We start from the raw sequence: 15,468 nt of genomic DNA, 5'->3' as shown, positions 1-15,468 counted from the left end.
CCCATCTAATGATTTTGCAGGCATCCTGGAAGGCAAAAAGGCCAAAACATTTACTCATACTGGGTTGCAACAGGAAATCTCCTCTGAGGACAATTGGTTGGATCTGCATAAGGATCCAGGGGAACTTGTGTTTGTTATAGGTTGCTAAATTATACCTTATTAAACGCAGCCTTAGTAAGTCCCAAGGCGGTGTGCATTCCTTGCTTAGGTCCCCGCAACAGTCTGGTCCTTGATGGTGCCAAGAATTTGCAACCTGGATTTGGGCTAGAAATGGTGGGGGCTACCAGGCCGTTTTAAGGTGGTCTTTCTTATTGGGCCACAGTGCATGACAAGGGGCGAGCTGGACTCCCCGTCCATTGGGTGCCTTCAGATTCCCCTAGAGCAATTTCCCTGGTGACCATCTCTGCCATCGCACCTGCTTTCAGCTGTGCAAAATACAAACAGAGTAATTGGGGATGGTGGACCATCAGGAGATCCAGAGCATGCAAACACAGTTGAGAACCCCAAACAAACATCCCATTAAAGGAGCAACCAGCGACTTCCAGGATGTTGCCAAAGTGAGTCACCCGGGGCCAAGTTCAATGGGGGAGGGGGGGTGCTGTTGCAGCACATTCAAGCATGCCCGCCTGGAGGGATCCCTGTAGAAGAATGCAGGGTCCTCCTTGGGAGGTGGAAGAGGGCAATAGTGGCGACACAAAGCAGCTGGCCAGGACCAGGGGAAGGTTCAGGGGGCAGAAGAAAACAAGCTTTGTTGGGTTTTCCTTTGCCCTCCCCCAATTCCAGCTGTGCCAGAGGCAGCCATGGGTATGTCACTCAAAAAAAAAAAAGATGGGAAAACAGAAGCTGATCCCAGGGATGATTCAGTCCACAAGGGCGAATCCTGCTCCTGAAAAACATCCACCACCAAAGCAGTGCAGCCTTCCTGTGGCTGTGCCAACCCTTGAATCTTACTGCTCTTTTTTTAAACCTTCCATGGAAAAGTCCTGAAGTGGAAGACGTGCCAGGCGCCTGCCAAAAGCCGGGCAAGGAACCGCTGCCCCGGGCCTTCCTTCCACCCTGAGATGCTGAGCAGCCCCTTTCAAGCGCCAGTGCTGGGGGGGGGGCTTCAGAGCTCTGGTCTCTGGCCTCCTCCAAAGCTGCTCCCTCCCTCCCTTCCACGCCTCTGGGAGAAAAGGCACTTTTGGTGGCCTACAAAAGCTGCATCCGGTTTGGCCTCCCGCCCATCCTGCTCCGCGCAAGGGGGTTGTCTGCAGTCGGGGACCAACCATGACCCGGCTGGCTCTGGGGGGGCTTCTCTGAATGCCAGAGGAGGCTCTTCTGCATCCCAGGCTTGCTGATGTTGGTCCATGAAGGTTAAAAGGAGGACTTGCAGAGAGACGCGGCCCCTCAAGCTCTTGCAGCCCCTCCAGGCTGCTGTGGCCGAGAGAGCAGGGGGGCCGGGAGACCAAGGGAGAGGCTCCCTCTCTTTGCTGGGCGGGGCTCCCTGTCCGAATGGGATCCCACTCCTCAACTCTTTGTGGCATGGGAAATTCCAAACTCTGGTTATCGGGCCCTTCCCGCCCACACTTCATTTGGGAGCATCACACCTGCCCAGACCTGGAAGGCAATTGTGCCAAGGTGGCTCTGCCCCCGGCTTGTCCCGTATCCTCCCTGGCTGTGTGGCGCAGACATCCTGCTAGTGCCACGATGGACAGGTTCCACCAGTTCTGGGCCAAGGATTTTCCGACTGTCTAAGCATTTTGTGTCACTCTGGGCCCATGACTGGTTTTAAAAACCTTTGATTGTGGGCTGCTTCCACAAGGCCCGTGACCAGTGCCAACAAATGCAGGTGGGAGAAGAAAAAAGTGAGATGATGAATCCCATGAAATCCCAGCAGCCTTTTGAAGACCTTTTCCTTGCCTCTTGGTTGAAGATGATGGAGAACAAGTAGACGTCTCTTGATTCCTTGACTACATCCCGTGTTCAAAATGACCACAATCCTTAAAAGGCCAATGAATCCATCTGCGGAGAAGATCAAAGGCAATCTCACCAAGCAGACTCTTAGCGAGTCCCTCAAATTTCAAAGCTGTAACAATGACCAGAAAATTGTGCCAGAATTAACTGATGTTCTCCATTTTTTGTCCCCCAGAAAGCAGCCAGTCTGGGGCGCACTGTGGGCCCAAAAATGGCAATCTTGAAAGCTGGGTGTCCTTGCACCCAGCTCCCCTTCAGAGGGACTCTGCATTCGGTTCAGAGGCTCAGGGATGGATGGAACATCTGCCTTTCTTCGGGACCGCCTGGCTTTCCCCTCTCTCTTTTTTCTTTGCTTGAGTGACGGCATGGAGGGAGCATGAATGCTGGTGCAGAAAAATCCAGGCAAGAAGTGGGGATTCCCTCAGGGGATGAAGGTGGCACCCGAAGCCCATCTCCCCTCTGAATACCAAATTCTCCCCCCCCCCGAAAGCCCAACCAACCTCCTCTTTCTGCAGAAGACTGCTCAGTCCATCTTTGCACAGGTTGCCCCCCCCAGCCCCCCCCCATGGTGGGGTTAATGGCAGAGAAAAGCAGTCTGGGGGCAGACTCCTGGGATGCCGGCGCAGAGGTGCCCAGAGGCACCTTGTAGGGAACGAGTGGGCAGAGGCCGCCCTGGTTCTGCTGGGAGGCCTCTGGAGAGCATCTGGAGGCAGGGCTGGGGGGAACGGCTTGGTCCAGCCCCGAGCAGTTCAACCAAGCGCTCCCAAGAAGAGCTCAGGGCTTGAATCTGGGCAAAGCTCTGTGCAAACCGGCAAGCTTGGCCTTCCCAAAAGACACCTCCTTCTTGCCTGTTCAGTTTCTTGGGGATATTTATAGCCCAGCCCGGCGCACCTGCCCAAGGCTGTAACTCAAGAGGGTGGCTCGGATGCCAAGGCGAGGGCAGAGCGGCAGCACGCCGAGCCAGCCCTGAAATAAGCAGGGAGGAGGCGGTGGACTTAGGAGGTGCCCTTCTCAAGCAGGCCTTTCGAGTGGGTCTCTCTGGCCAGAAAGGGGAGATCTTCCCTCCAGAACTTTCCCTGCAGCACAAAAGCTTCTGGGGGAAACAGGGCAGGACGGCCTCCACGCAAGGCCTGGAACAATTTTATTTTAACTCTCATCCTGTCATCCTCTGCGGCTTCAGCTCAGGGGAAGGGATTATGTTACAAGCATCTAAAGATGCTTGCAAGGGGCTAAAGATGTTCCATTTGGAAGATTAATGGCTGGCAGCCCAGGGCTCCTTCTTCACCTTCTCTTGAGGAGGAGGCAGGCTGGGAAAAATCAGCTGGGCTGGTGCCACCCCGAGACAGGAGCCCGGAATGACTCCCCTAGAAAAGCCACCAGATGCATCCCAAAATTCAACTTTAATAAAGAGCATTTTGTCTACTTGGGTTGTTTGAATAAAAGGGATGCCATTTCCCTCAAGTTCTATTCTCTCTCTTCCCGCTACACGAATACAGGAATTTATTCCATTCTGTTCTCGGCAGAATCATTCTGGGAGCTTTTGAGAATTGTGGGGTTGACTTTTGGCCACTAATAGAATGTTCATCCCTCTTGCGGATGAATTCTTCCCAAAGAGTGTTTTACTTGTGGTGGAAAGAACGGGCTGCGCATTTCAGGTTTCCAAACCTGCCTTCCTGAATAATTAGTGCTCCTCAGAGCTCATCGACCGCCATCTCCTCACTGAGGAGATGGCCATCAAAACAGCCACCGTGTGGCTCGCCAAGCAGACACGGCATTCGGGAGCTTGATCTCTGTGTCCAAATGTTTAACCCCAACCCCCCCTCGCTCTACCACCCCTCACCTGGGGGTCTGCACAGGAAATCTGGGAGTGGGAGGACACAGCCTCTGTGCTGAAGCCAGACAGCGGGCCCATTTCATCACCACCTGTTTTAGCCTCCATTGACTCTCTAGGACAGGGGTCTTCAAACTTGGCCCTTTTATGACTTTTGGACTTCAACTCCCAGAATTCCTGAGCCAGAGTAAACAATGGATCAGAGTAAACAATGGATCTTCCACAGCAGCTTGGCTTTGCTCTGGTGTGACTGAGTGCCTGGGGCTTTCACAAGGTTGACGTCAGCTTCAGTTGACTTTCCTCCACGTCAGGCTGCAGGTCGCTGAAGAAGCAGGAATCCAGAAGGAAGGGGGATGGGTAACTCGGATTTCCTTTCTTCCGAAGGCCCAGACAAAGTCGGTGGTTGCCTGCTAGGACTTGAACTGGGTGAGCAGATCAAGGTGTCACGAGGACATTCTTGGGTGTGTCTGTCTGTAAGCGCGACGACCAGTTATGATGAGGAGAGGGGTCCGGCAGGGCCCAGCCGTTGCTCAAGCCAGGATTCAAGTCTGGTCTAGAAAGACATGAAAAGTAGGGGGGTTGTGCCTCCTTCCCTGAATCCTGGACAAGAACTGTAGGACAGAACAGCTCTAAGGGGTGCCAACTATTTTCTCCATTCTGATGGAAATCCCCTTAGAAATCTCCTGGGGAATGAGCTCCCCGTGTCCTGTGGGATATCCTTGGGAATGGAGCTGGGAAGAACCCTTGAGGGCAACATGGTTGACCTTTTGGCTGAAACACGGGATTTGGTCCACTGAGCTTTGATTCAATCACTGGGAGGACAGGCTGTAATTAAAATAATCCTTCAATTAATAAAGTTTTCTCTCCACAAGGTCAGAACGCTTGTGCTGGTTTCAGAAGAGCTGTCTTCCTTTTAGGGCAAAGCGGTGCTGCCAGAGAAGGTGGCCCCTTCTAACTCCATCGGTGGGTTTGGGAGTCGTGGGTCTGGGCCATAATGCTCGCTTTCATGCAGGAGCAGTCAAGCAAGGCCTCAGTGTCTTGAGGGTGTGTTGAGTCACACAAATGCGTACAAGCAGCCTTGGCACCTTTGCATTCTGCCACCTCCACAGAGCACCCAAGTAAAACCAGAACTGCAGGGGCAAAATAAAGCAGCAAATGGAGAGAATCAACTTCCACGTTGATGGACGCCTCTTCTGCTTCAAGGCAGCAGCTTGAAGGATGATGGAGAAGTTTTCATTCAAAAGCAGGCTGTCCCCAGCATTTCAGCCCCAGAGGAGAAGGAAGGAAGGAAGGAAGGAAGGAAGGAAGGAAGGAAGGAAGGAAGGAAGGAAGGAAGGAAGGAAGGGCATTCAATCCCAACTGTCTTCCGCTGCCTCGTTTGCTCAGACCTCCCAAAGAACCAGGAGCTGAAAGAGGGTAGCTCTTCTGCACACATCCTGGCCAATAGTTAATTGCCAGGTTGGAGCTATCTAAATCACCATCTACATTTCAGCTGCCTCCTTCTTGCCTTTAAAGAAGAGATGTGGCCAAAGATGAAGAATTGGCCCAAGGGATTAAATGAAAGTGAGCAGGAGCATGAGGTGGCCTTCCCTCCTGATAAAAATAGGACCAGTAGCCCCCCTTTTTTTACAAAGAGGCCGAGGGTCAGAGGATGGTGTGAGAGACTCAGAGGAACCATGTTTATTGCCAAGAAATCCTTTGCTAGGGGACATATAGCATTTCACGTCAGCCATCCAGCTGTTTGCTTCTGTGTTATTTTCATAATTCTGTCATTCCTAGCAGACAGAGAGCATTTTTGAGTGATAAAAAATCCAGCTGCTTGGGAACAACCAAGGAGAATGTCAAGGACACCCGTGAAAAACGTCCATGAAGAAAATGATGAGTCCAAACAAAAAGGGAAGGTGGCTGGAGAAAATTTTTTAAATATGACTGGCTGTGATCAAAATGTTCAAAATATCCTGAATAGATAGTTAACCTTGGAATTCTTTCACCCGCGTCGTGGTGATGCCTTTAAAAGGAGATCGGACATATTCATGAAGGTGGGGGCTCTGGGGGGGCTGTTGGACTCCCTCCACCCTCTGAGTCGGGGGCAGCTCCCTCCAATCTCTCGGAGGCAGGAGGGGGGCCCGGGGCCCTGCCCTGAGGTCTCCTGGCTCCTCTTCTTCGCCCGGAGGGTTGGGATTGCCAGAAAGGAACACCTGAAGCTTTTGAGGGCCACACGGGTCTTGGCCTTGCCTGACCCAATAGGGCTATTCCTCCCTTCAAGCAGGCAAGTAATACACCAACACAGAACAGCAGAGCACCACAACCAGCAGGCTCCCTGACCGGTGGCCACATCCGGTCCAAGGCTAGGTTGGAAGGCACTTCATGTCTTCCGTTCTTCAACCCTGGTGGCCAAATCCACCACCATCCAATGCAGCCTTTCCTCCCTCTGTGAGGATGGTTTGGCCTCTCACCCTGAGCAGGCGGGTTGACTCACCGGAAAGCCAACTGAACAGGGCAACCTAATTGCAGGACTTCCTCCCCTGAACTTTCAGACATCTGATGACTTGCAGACTCTCCTGCTGTGCTGGAGATGGATGGAAATCGCCCTTTTGCAAAGCTTTGCTTTATTGCTCAAGACATCCAGCAGGTCGCTAACCCTGCGGGGAGGGCCTGGGGATCATCAGAGCATTTCTCAACCTCACCAAGGGGTGGACTTCAACTCCCAGAATTCCCCAGCCAGCCTTTTCTGTTGCTGCTCTTGTCTAAGTCCTGCTCCCAGCTTTAGTTCCTGGAGGACCCTCGATCTCTTCAGCAAAGAGGCAGAGGTGATATAAATAGCCGGCGGGGTCAACAGCTATTTCTGGAGTGAGGCCAAAATGCCCATTGGGAGATTTATTTTATGGCAGAAGACTGGGGGGGGAACCCTGTGGGGGGGTGGCTGCTGAGAGGAAGGGCAGGAGAGCCCCTTGGGAAGCGTTTAGGTCATGAATGAGCGCTAGAGGAAGGAGGCCATCTCAGCTTGTCTGCTGCGCCCCAAGGAGGCCACGGGGGCTCCTCTGACAAGGGAGACCGGTTTGAGGCTTCCCCCGTGGCCCCATCTTGAACGGGAGCAGGAGGAGGAGGGAGCACGGATTTCAAGCAGGCTCAGGCCTTGCAAAACTTCCAACACGGGATGGGAAATCAATCGGAAGGACATGAGGATGGTAGCTGATAGCCACTTTTCTGATCCTCTTGAGTTTCAGCTCCTTTGATTGGCTGGTGAAATGGCCCCTGAGGAAATCCCCCGCAGCTCTCGAAAGCCTTTTAGCAAAACATGTGACTTCTCCTGATTTTGTGATGCTGTAGATTAAGGACTCTCCTCCTCCAACGTCCACACCTTGGAGAAATCTCCTGTATGTTGACTGCTGCAGTTTGGATGTCCATCCCATAGTCAGTTGGTCTCCAGCCGAAACGGGCAGAGCCACCCACCTTTCCCCAGCATGCTTGGGATGCCAGCGTCTTAGCACTTGCCGCCGGCGGCAGCAGCAGCAGCATCTGCCCGGGCTGGCTGAGAAGCTGGCATCCCGCAAAGGCAGCTTTAGCTTCGGGGGCTGAGAAGGAATTAAGAGGCTCTGCTGGGCAGCCCCCTGGGGGAGCTGGAGGGGGCCCAATCAAGCTCAGGAGGTGCAACAGGGGCTCCGTGGTGGCCACGCATGAGTGGTGAAGCACGGGGGAGTGGATCAAAGGAAGGCAGGCGCTCCTGTGAAGATCTGGTGGGCGATGGACCCTTCCTCAACCTCCGGGTACTTCGGATCCTCCAGTCAGGGCCAAGAGCACTGCAGATCCAATTCTCCATTTACAAAGATTGGTGTTTTTATCGAACTGTTCCGGTTTCTTGGTCTAGGAGCCTCTGCTGGTCTTGCGGCTGTCATCTCCAAGCCCTTCCACTCTTCTCCTCCTGCCCGAGCAGCCTCCTGCTACCTCTCGGAAGGCCAAGCTGCTTCCAAAGCTCCTCTCAGGAGCGACAGGCCTCTCTCCAGGGAAAGGGGATCAGCGGCATCTCAGCCCCTGGGACAGCAGCTGCCATTTACCGCAGTGTTCTTTGAACTCAGATGTGTGGACTTCAACTCCCAGAATTCTCCAACCCACCATGCGGTGCTTGATGCAGAATATTTTCAGTTGCATTTGGAATCTGTTCTGCAGCTTCCGGAAAGTTCCCAAAGAATGAGACCTTCTGAGATCTTCCAGTATGCTTGAAAGAGCTTCCAGAACAAAGGTGGGATGAAAAGCAGCTGGTTTTATCTTGGCCAGGGAAGGCCTGGGAGGCATCCGCTGCAAGCCCTCCTGGGGCAGGACTGAATGCAACAGGCATGAATTAAAACCATCCCTCACATTTTATAGCTGGAGACCAGAGGGACCTTTTATAGGGGCTGATAAGAAAAGGGGAAGGAGAACCAGAAAAGCAACCCGGGGAGGGAGGACACCCTCGGCTGCTGAAGGCCAGCGGCAAAGTCTTGAACCCACATCTGGCCTCTGCAGGAGGACAGCCTCAACACTGCCCTTTGTAGGAGGTTCCAGAGAAAAGGTGTCAACGTGACACAAAGGCCTGTGTGGACTGGAGATTGTGGGAGAGGAGTCCTTCACCTCTGGAGGGTGCCAGGTTGGGTATTCTTTGCCTGTATGGTTCAGGTTTGCTCTCAGAGTTCAGGGCAGCCACACAAAGGTTCTCTCTGCTCCTCCCGCTCCTCCTGACCGGGGAGGGCAGCCCTGGAGTCAAACCCTTCCGGCCGAGACTCATTCCTTAGAATGCACACAGCGGGGTAGGATTTCAAGAACAGCTCAAAATAAAGTATGTGTAAAGAGCTGAGCTCCGGTTTAGAAAGGGACTCTTCAGCTGATGTCGAAATAGCCAGGGCAACTCAAACAGGGGTGCAGCCAATGGGGGAAGCGCAGCAAAAGTAAAATGGGTCGCACTCAGACAAGAGGGGGTCCGCGTGATCGGGCCCTCAGTGCTGGCCTCCCAGGTCCCCCAGCTGCGCTAAGACAGCCTGGCCCCCTCCAGCTTTTCTGCGCTGCAACCCTTGGTTCATACAGCTCACAAGCCACCATGTTGGTGTCTTGCTTTAGTTTTCACTACTGCACACTAAGTAATTTGTGAATGCTAGAATATGGCACGTGTGGACCTAGTCTATTATGGCTGATTGAATGAACCAAGTCTTAAGGTGATGTGTAAGAGTATCATGTCCTACCCTCTGTGTGGATGGGAGTTGTAATCCATCCCCTTGGGTGGGTGCCAGCTGGGGAAGCCTCTGCTGAGCTTGATCCTCCCGTCCACTCAAGGCAGAGCAGGGGGTGAGGGTTAGCCCTCTGGCCAGGCAGAGAGATGCTGAAAGGTCGAACTGGAGACCAAAGATCCCCGGGCTACTCTGGAGGCGGGCCAGCTGTCCTGCGCTGGGAACCAGAGGAGGCGCAAAAGACTGCATCTCTTCAACAGATCGGAGCCCCTTTTGGGTCCACAGACCTTCCGTCAAAGCCGGGACGTCCCCGCATTTCTCCAAAGGCAAAAGTCGTCCAAAAAGCTACCTTGTCTTCTCCACTACTAGACAGAACTTTGCCACCACGGCTGAAGGCTTCCTCCTTGGACAAAAACCGAACTGCACTCTGGGGGGGGCGCCCTCTGCTGGAGCAAAAGGTTAATGACCAAGGTCCCCAAACCTTCAGCTTGGTGGGCCAACACACAGAAGGCAGACCGGGCGACTTCATGTGCTCAGGCCTCACTGGGGTCACACACCTGTGTGTTCCACCCACCCCGAGGCCAATAGGAGCTACACACTCTTGCACTAGGCGAGCTCCCTTGCCATGCCATGGTCACAGTATGCCTTTGCACCCTCGGTCCTTAGTGCACAACCATGGTTACATTTCAGCTATTTCAAGGCAGGCCTGCTTTGCTAGACAAGGTTTAACCCCATTAGTTTGACCAAACATTGAGGAGCCAAAACTAGGATACAGGTTGGTGAGGCTTGGACCCAACAGGTGACAGCTGAGATGAGCTGGCCAAGGTGGACAGGCCTCGTTGCTTCCATTTCCCCACCTGGGACTCAATGTTAGGAGAAACTTCCTGACCCTGAGAACAACTAATCAGCGTAATTCCTTGCCTCCAGAAGTTGTGGGTGCTTCATCGCTGGAGGCTTTGAAGAAGAGACTGGACAGCCACTTGTCTGAAATGGTCTAGGCCGGGTCTCCTGCTTGAGCAGGGGGTTGGACTAGAAGACCTCCAAGGTCCCTCCCAGCTTTATTCTGATTGACTTCAGCGCTCTCTGCCCAGGGCTACAGGTGAACAGGGCTCTCATCTCCTAGGAGCTCCTCTTAAAGCCCTTGGCACATCCTACACTTTTCACAATTCCTAAACAAATGCTCCACTTTGCCTTTTATAGCTACGGCTGCCCCACCAGGCCGCTTGTGGAGGCTGGATTCAGCAGCAGCAGCTCTGCAGAGGGAAGCAGGCGCTGGAAGTGATCCAGGATCTGAGCGTTAACCTGTGTCGCCTCTTGTGGAAGACCCACAGAAAGCAAGCCAACCTACAGCCACGATTTAGCCTGGTGTGCTCTGCAAACCCGCTTGTGCAATCAGATTAAGGCTCCATTGTAGTGCCAGCCCAGAACATTGGTTGTTTTGGGTAAGCCCTTGTTGCATTAACTGTGGTGAAGTGTCTCACTGAACACAGCCAAAGGAAGTTGGATGGAAACTGTGTCTTCCCATCTCGCTTTCACATGTTGTGCTAAGCTTTGTTTTCTGGATGGGCAGTTGAAGAAGCCTCCATTGTCCACATTCATCATGTGGAGCAATTATCCTTGGTTTATAAAACTAGCATGGCAGAATTCACACCAATTCACACCATGTTCCTTTTTCCATCCAGGGAAAGAACCTCATGGAGGACAAGGGTGCTGCTTAAAGCACGTGACCATCTACCGATGACTTTACTACAAAGCCTCGGAGAACCCCCCAAGCCCATGGGGCAAGAAAAGCTCTGAGTTGTTGAGAATCTCCTACTCAAGGTTGCTTAGCAAGTCAGATCTCTTTCTGGGAGTGCAGGAACAGGTTAAGGGGGGGGGCAGCCTCCTGCTTCCTCCTCTTCTTCTGAAGGCAGGGGGGGTGTGTCTCCCTCCGGCCTTTGATGCCCACCTGAGAACAGAAGATCCCAACAGATGCCCTCCGGCTAGTCAAAGTGGACCAAGCCAAGCCCCGATTCCTTTCCCTGTCATCACCTTGCCCTGCCTTTCCGTTGATCAAAAGGTGCAAAAACGCAACCCCAGGGCAAACCCACCCAACCGTGCGCATAAAGCCAAGTTGCCTTATGTAACAGCTGCCCATGAGATCATCTGTGACTCCGTCCCCCCCCCAGCCTGGGAGAAAAACCCTGCAATTAATTGTATGACATCACCCTACCTGCAGCCACCTCCGCTGCCTTAGATGGACATCCCCGTTTCCTCTGCCCGGGCAGGCTCGGGGGGGGGGGGGGGGAGCAGGAAGCGGGCCTTTTTTGGCTAACGGAGGCTTGCTTAAGCTTCTCTCCTTTCCTTGTTGGCCTTTATTTTTTCGGCAAAGATTGTCCCCAAGCTTTGAATAAGCCTGCACGGACTGTTCAAGGCTTCAGGCAGTTCTGTGCAGGTGGGAAAGATGTGGAGAAAAGGAGAGAAGGGGCTTATAACTCCTTCCCTGCGCCCCCCCCCCCCCCCGTTAAAGCTGAAGCCTTTCCCTTTCTTTTAGACCAAAGGTTGCAGAGAAAGAGGATTCGGAAGACAGCAAAAGAGGGTCCCTCTTTGTAATGGGGGGGGGCACAGAAAAAGAAAAGGTCACCCCTGCAGCTGGAAACCTAAACAATCCAGGAGTTTCTCTTCCAGCTCTGCTCCCGGGAGTTGCGATGAACCCCGGGGGAGGGTGGGCAGGGGGCTGCATTGTTACTGGATTTTCTCACGCGAACGGCTGTTGCTGACCACGGCGCTGGGCGTCAGTGAAGGAGGCAGGCAGACCCGTTTCCCAGTGGCGTAGCGTGGGTTGTCAGCACCCGGGTCAAGGCAAGTAATTTGCGCCCCCTAACCCGTGGATTTTAACACTCGAGTCTCTTCCACTAGATTAGTTAAAGAAACCCTTACCCCCCTAAGCACATGTATTGTTTGTTATGAAAATACTGATGTAATTAAAATAAAATGCATCTAATGCGCCCCTCCAGATGTTGCGCCCGGCCCACCCTGCACCCCCCCACGCTACACCACTGGCTTAAAGGAATGCCAGGGACGACTATTGCTCCCCTTGTCGTGTGTTCATCAAAACCCTAAATAAAAAAAAATTGGCGTGTGATGCACGCCTCCCTGAATAAAGGTGGGTCGGGGCGAATGAATCTCTGCCCCCCCCCCCCCCGCTTCCGTTTGGATTGGTGCTTTGAGAGGGCTGCCTTCGGGTCAGCGATTTTCAGAGTTCAGCCGCAAATACTCAAGGCTTTTGATGTGCGCAAAGTAGCTTCAGATTCCCTGGGGAAAAAGAAGCGAGCGGGGTGGGGTGGGGTGGGGTGGAGGGAAATAAAAAAAAGGCGAGTAACTCGTCCCTCGAAAACTTAACCCGCCGTTCCTTTTCCCCCGCCATGGCAGCCGCAGGTGCAGCGGGGATTAACCACGGCGCGGAGCCACGTGGACACTGCGGCGTCCCGCTCCGCCCCTCCCGCGAGTGGGTGGCTGATCTTCTGCGAGGCTCATAAGCCGAGCCTTTGCCGGCTGCCTCCATCCCCAGCTTGGCTTCGCGCGCGATCGCGGAGACGAAGCGGCAGAGCCCACTCGGGCCTTCCGAAGCGCCGCTGAGCGGGCCCTCCTTGGCGCCTTTGTTTTTTGTTTTTGTTTTTTGGCCCCGGGTGCGAATCCAGCACGGAAAGGGCGGCAGCGGCGCTGCTCTTCTCTTTGCCCCGTCCCAACGCGCCTTGGCCTGATCCCAACGGGGCGTCGGCAGACGGAGAGGTGCCGGTGCCGGCGGCGGGATCTGACGCGTTGCCGGGCTTGACCGGCTGCCGTCCCCCCACTACCACCGACCCTCGGCGAAGCGGAATCGTCCCCCTCCGGCGAGCTTAATGGGCGCCCCCCCAGATGTTGCGCCCGGTGCGGCCGGCCCCCCCTGCACCCCCCACGCTACGCCACTGCCGTTTCCTGATTTGTGCTTTGGGAGGAAAGGTTGAAGCTGAGGAGAGCAGACCTTCCCGCTCATGTTCTTACAAGGGCAACGGTGAATCACGTCATCCCTGGAAAATGTGCTCAGGCCTCCCTTCCTCTGCATGTCCCAGGTCTTCAGTCAGCCGCCTGCTCCCTCGCTGGGAGGGGGGGCACCTCCTGCAGGCATGGATGGAGAAGCTCCACGCCCCCCACGCCTCTTTGCAATGAGGGAAGGCTGGGTTTAACTCTGCACGTCTTTGCATTAGAGGGGCCTGAATGTGGCATCCCCCCCCCCCGGATTCCCCTTTGGTGGTGTGAGTGATGAGGCAAGACCCCGAGGCTGAGCCCCGTTATCCAAAGGGACCCCCTCCTTCACTCCAGGACCTTCCCGGGGCAGGCAGGGAAGAAGCGAGAAACGCTCTCTAGGGACCCCAGTGGGTCCGGCAGCTCTTTGCACCCTTTGGGGGAATCTTTCCCCCCGGCAGTCCTGTCCCTCTGGCCTCTGGTGATGCACACCAGATCTGACCACAGCGAGGCAATTCATCCCCAGAAGAGGCCATAAAACTGGGGCAGGATGAAGTAGCTGCTAAAGGTACAAACTGGGCCTGCCTGTAAGGAAGAAGTGGGGGGAGGAAGGGACAAATCTCCTGCAGAAAGGAAGGGAGGGAGGAAGGCTTCCTGTCAATTAGCTGCCTGCTTTCCTCCCCCCCCCGTCTCCCCCCCATGTTAAAAAACTGAGCCCTGCCAGGGCTTTTCTGAAACGCTCGCCTTCCCGCCCCTCTCCGAACGGGGCAGCTGCCCCTTTAAAGAGCAGCCCTGGGGAGAAGATTGAAAACAGGACATCTGCCGTGCAGCCCTCTGGAATGCCGGCCTGAAGCAGAGGTCCCTATCCGGGCAGATGGAGCAAAATACCCTAATATGGAGCGGATCCCACTGGACCCCAGGAATCACCCTGCCCTCCTCCCTCCTCTACTCCTTGGCAGCCTCTGCTCTGTGTCTTGGCCATGGGGGAGGGGCACTTTGTAACCAACAGGAAACCCCCCCCCAGAGAGGCACCCAGGCAGAGGGGGGGCAGTTCCTGGGGGGTGTCAGTTGGAAATGGCAAACTCTGGGCATCGCCAATTCCTTGGCTACAGATGCCTGAGCCCAGGAGAGCTTGAGGAGGGGGCTATGGGGAATTTCCCTCCCCCTCTTTTAAGGGAGAAGCCTTCCTCGAGAGGTCTTGGCCCCCAACCACCCTCCTGGCTCTGGGTGCTTTTCAGGAGGCTTAGGCAAGTTTTCAGGAAGGAAGCCGATCTTGCCCCCTTTCTGCTCCTGGGGGGAGCTCAGCCCTGACCACCAGGAGGGCTTCCTAGCTGGCCTGTCAGATCCTGGACCAGAAGGACCCTGGCCGGCTCCAGAAAGCAGCTGTAGTTCGCTTTTGTCACAAGGGACGATAAATTTCCATTTTAAAAAGGAGCCCGGGGGAAACCAGGCCTTTTCTGGCGCTCTCTGGGGGAAGGCAGTGATTTATGCCCACGACGTGCCAGCGTTTTGTACTCTCCATTCTAGAGGAAAAAGGCAAATGTGGTGAGGCTGGGTGGGGCAGCCAGGACCTTTCCCTCCACTGAAGACCTTCTAAGTGGGGTCAAGCCGCTTGCCCGGGGTAGCCCTCCCAAGCCTGCCCTCCCCCCCCACCTGCCGGGATTGGAGTACATCTCCCACCATCCCCACCCAGCAGTGGCTCCAGGAAAGGGCAGGTTGCGCTCACTGCTAAGGGCAAACCTGGTGAAAAGTGGCAGGGCTGAGTCTGTTTGCTGCACTAAGCCAGGGTTTCTCAACCAGGGCAATTTAAGATGGGTGGACTCCAGTTCCCAGAATTCCCCAGCCAGCATAGGGAATCCACCTATCTGAGAAGTTGCCTAGATCAGGGGTCCTCAACCTTGGCAACTTAAGACTCGTGGACTTCAACTCCCAGAATTCTGGGAGCTGGAGTCCACAAGTCTTTAAGTTGCCAAGGTTGAGGAGCCGTGGCCTAGATTGAGAAACACTGCTCTAAGCCACGATGGCTGGTTCACCGAACAGGTAAACCAAAGCCAAACCAGCCACGTCCTGACCAGTCTGTCCAGGTCTCTTCGCATTGGGGAGACCTAGCTGCTGACCAGTTGACCAACGGTTACCCCCCCCCACACACACACACTCTGCCCCCACCTTCAGCCCAGCTGCACCCAGAGATGCCTTTCTGATTTGGCTCCTGCGGTGCTTCCAGGATGAACGGAGGGCTGCCTTCTTCTGCCAGCAGGAAAACGGCACCGCTCGGCCAACGGGCAGCTCTCAGACAAAGGGTTTTTTGGCACCAAACCTGGGAGGCAAGGAAGGCAAGTCTTGTGAAAGCACCGGTGGAGAGATTAAACGGGGAGTGCCGGACAAAACAGTTTGTTTCGAAGAAGCCCAACCTGGAGCACCACAGATGGTGACAACTCAGCTCAGGAATGCTGCCCCCTCGGCCAGCCACACGAGCACCAAGCATTTCTGAATTCCTGAGCC

The sequence above is a fragment of the Vipera ursinii genome (genome assembly GCF_947247035.1).
Source record: "Vipera ursinii genome assembly, chromosome: 11".
Classification (NCBI taxonomy): domain Eukaryota; kingdom Metazoa; phylum Chordata; class Lepidosauria; order Squamata; family Viperidae; genus Vipera; species Vipera ursinii.
This window is presented reverse-complemented; position numbering follows the sequence as displayed.